The sequence below is a fragment of the Muntiacus reevesi genome, chromosome 5 (assembly GCF_963930625.1).
Source record: "Muntiacus reevesi chromosome 5, mMunRee1.1, whole genome shotgun sequence".
Taxonomy (NCBI): Eukaryota; Metazoa; Chordata; class Mammalia; order Artiodactyla; family Cervidae; genus Muntiacus; species Muntiacus reevesi.
In genome coordinates this window covers 44,624,661-44,628,410 of record NC_089253.1, presented here as the reverse complement: position 1 = coordinate 44,628,410, position 3,750 = coordinate 44,624,661, and the positions used below count along the sequence as shown (strand labels likewise).

Sequence of the window (3,750 nt, the reverse complement as noted above, 5' to 3'; positions counted from 1 at the left end):
TTAGCACTGAGCACGCAGCCTCCCCCTCTGTTTCAGTCACAACTTTTCTCCCCAGGCCTCACCCGCTATGGGATGCGGAGGCCCAGCTTCCAATTGTTGGGCTTGGCCTGGTGGGGTTATGCCAGGGTGTTCGGGGGCCTGGGGAGGGCGCATTGGGAACCTGGCAGGCCAGAGGGAAGCCAAGCCAATGAGCCCTTCGGCCCCCAGGGTGCCGGGAGGGGAGCCCTTAGTAAGCTAGCGTCGAGAGGCCGCCCAGCCCTCTCCCGGGGTGACCCTCTCCGGCCAGTCCTGGGCGTCTCTCCCGGCTCTCCAGAGGACCCCTTGCCCGCCCCCTGGGGCACACACAGAGGTCCCCTGCCTCTGCTCCAGCCCTCTCTCTGGGCAAAGGAGGCGCCATCTCGGGTGGGGCCCACCGTGCTGCAGTGGACAGTGTGGGACTGACCCAGCCGCCTGCTGACGGGGGGCTGACCTGTGCCCCCAAGGATGTCCACCCGGAACCTATGAGTGTGACCGTATTTAGACAAAAGGTCTTCACAAGGAAATGGCAACCCACTCCAAACTTCTTGCCTGGAGGATTCCATGGGCAGAGGAGCCTGGGAGGCTACAGTCCTCGGGGCTGCAAAGAGTTAGACATGACGGAGCGACTAACTTTCTTTCTTCCCTGCTGCTGCTGCTGCTGCTGCTAAGTTGCTTCAGTCGTGTCCGACTCTGTGCGACCCCATAGACGGCAGCCCACCAGGCTCCTCCGTCCCTGGGATTCTCCAGGCAAGAACACAGGCGTGGGTTGCCATTTCCTTCTCCAATGCATGCATGCATGCTAAGTTGCTTCAGTCGTGTCCGGCTCTGTGCGACTCCATTGACGGCAGCCCATCAGGCTCCGCTGTCCACAGGATTCTCTAGGCAAGAATACTGGAGTGGGTTGCCACTTCCTTCTCCAAGAATGCACTAAAGCTAAAAAACTAGCTAGACACTAAACAGGAAAACTAGAAGGCTGGATTCAGAATAGCAGTGTGACATATAATGAAAGTGATCAATATTAAATTCTAAACTTCAAACCCCAGTTCGGCAGCAAAGATCAACCACAAAAGAAATACAAAGTTGAAATTAATCACAAAAGAATTATACCGTATTAAAAAATCATACTTACATTTCGATGGAACTGTGTAAAGGACTGAATCATGTAGAATCGATGCATGTACATTGTAGCGGTGTTGATAGTCAATTGTGAGACGTAATCAAGGAACTTGAAATGAGATCGTCCTGGTTTACCCAGGTGAGCCCTGAATCTAGGGATGAGTGTCCTTATAGGGAAAGGCAGAGGGACCTCTGAGATGGAGAAGAGGGGAGAGAGAAGCCACGTGATGATGAAGGCAGAGGCTGGAGAGAGGCGGCCACAGGCCGGAGGACACTTGGAGGCCCCCGAGCTGGAAGAGGCAAGAAGGACCCTCCCTCAGATACTCGGGCAAGAACCAGCCCTGCTCACATCGAGATCTTGGGCTTCCAGGCTCTGGACAGTGAGAGACAGGATGGCGGGTGCAAGCCGCCCCAGTTGGGGTCATGTGTGATGGTCACCCCTGCACAGCGATGTGGAGCCCTGCACCGCTGCCCGGAAGCGCCCTGGCCCCCCCAAAGGGCAGCCATGCCTTCGCACAGGGGTGAGGACCTGGGTCGTGGTAGAGCCTAACCTGTCGGAGGTGCCTGGAAAGGCCATAAGGTGATTTGCAATCAGAGAGGATGGGAAGCCAAGGGCCACCCCTCAGGAGTATCTCCTGCAGCTTGGTGGGAGGCGGGGGGCCGTAATACCTGGTGGGGGGTTCTCAGGGCTGCGGGAGGGGCCTCCCCTGTGGCCAGTGCAGCTGCCGACCTCATGTCAGAAAGGGCAGAGGAGCCGGGGCTCAGCCCAGCTCCTCATCTGGTTAACTGGTTCCGAGATCAAGAGGAAAAAATCCCATCTCTCCAACTCTCTCTCTCTTTTTTGAATTAAGCAAAACTATATTATAAACATAGAATGCTTCACGACTTCACATGTCATCCTTGCCCAGGGATCATGCTTATCTTCTCTGTATCCAACAGATCCCATCACTCTAGCACTCTTGAGGAAGCTTCTAGAAGGAACCAGGAAGAGAAACAAAAACCATGGGAACTAGACGCTGAATGGCAAGGATGACACGGGGCGGGGAGGACCCGGTCCATCCATGGGACGGATTCCTGGCCTCCTGGGATCAGGACCAGCTTGGAGAAGGTGCTGACGCTGTTGACCCCTTCCTGGAAGACAGGACAGAGATTCGGGGGCTCATAGGTCTGGATCCAGGGACCAGGAATGAGCCGATGCTGTTCTGTAAGGACACAGGGGTGACATCGAGACCCGAACCAGGACTCGGGGCTGGGCAGTGTGTGGGAAAGAGGGCGAAGGGGTTGGAGCACCCTTCTACCTCCACTGGTGAAGGTCAGCTGGCCGGCGGCTCCCTGCCTCAGTCTCCCCATCTGCAGAAAGGGGCTGTGTCCTGTAGACGGTGGGAAAACGAGACTCAGGCCAGACACGAGGGGTCGGGTCACCTGGGAGCTCACGAGCCGTCTTGGGATGGAGGGCAGGCTGCAACCAGCTCCTGTGGACCGAGCGGCGGGGTGCGGGCCAGCCGGCCTGGGAGCCCCCCGGCAGCAGTGCTGGGGGCGGGGACCAGCCCTCCAGACAGGGCCGGGGCCTGGGGCCCACTCTCTGCAGGCGAGTCTCCTCCCATTTCCTAGATGGGGAAGCTGGGTCCAGGGCTGGTCCCCGGCCCGCTGCGGGAGCCTCTGGAAGGAATCTCCAACCCCTTGGTCTGTGGTATGCACAGCCAGAAACCCTAGCTGGAGTGGAGGTCGGAGCATCTGTCTAAACGCCTCAAAACAGAAATACCTCTGGTCTCCGCTGACCTTCCAGAAAGGCAGGGCCGGAGGCTTGGGCGGCTCAGGACGCCGCTCTCGTAGGCTTCCCCCCTTCCCTCAGTGGACATTTATCAGGTCAGAGGCACGCCAGGGCCAGGCGGGGCCCCGGGGCTTCAGTACCTGCCGACACCTCCAACGCCCCCACCACGGAGCTCACGGACACTGGGCAGAGGGCGATATGGGACCAGCGGCTGAAACCATCCTCTGATGAGAAGTGCGGTGAGTTCTGTAAACGGGGCCAGGGTCCTTTCTGAGCTCTGTTTCCTCAGCTGTGAAATGGGGACAGTACGCTCGGGGGGCCACGGCCGGAGCCACAGGTCGCAGGGGCGTGTGCACACAAGCACACACACATGTAGGTACATGCTCAAGCGCTCTCGAGTACACACCTTCATGCACATACTCACACACATCTGCACATTCACGAGTGCGCACACACATGCACACAGCGTCTGGCCCAGAGCCTGGACTCAGCTCCATGGTGATGACCGTAGTAATAAATGGTACAGAATGCTCTGGAACGTTGGGTCAAAGCTGAACTTCTCACCACCTTCCGATTCCCAAAAGGGCTGTTCCCTGTTTTCTAGGCTTGGGATTGCCTCTTAGGTAACCCCTTCCAAGAGGGGGCTGACTCCCCACTATGGAATGAGACCGCTCCCCCAAGTCTATAAACATGGCTTCCCATTTTTAAAAACAGCATCACAGGGACTTCCCTGTTGGTCTAGGGGCTAAGACTCCACACTCCCAATACAGGAGGCCGGGACTCGATCTCTGGTCCGGGAGCTAGATCCCACATGCTGAAATGAAGATCGGAGATCCCAAGTGCAC

The 3,750-nt window shown here is 57.6% G+C and overlaps 1 pseudogene; it reads right to left on the bottom strand.

Moving 5' to 3' along the window:
* Positions 1-1,997: 1,997 nt before the first annotated feature.
* LOC136170089 (U6 spliceosomal RNA) lies at positions 1,998-2,098 on the bottom strand (annotated as a pseudogene).
* Between the last annotated feature and the right edge of the window lie 1,652 nt (positions 2,099-3,750).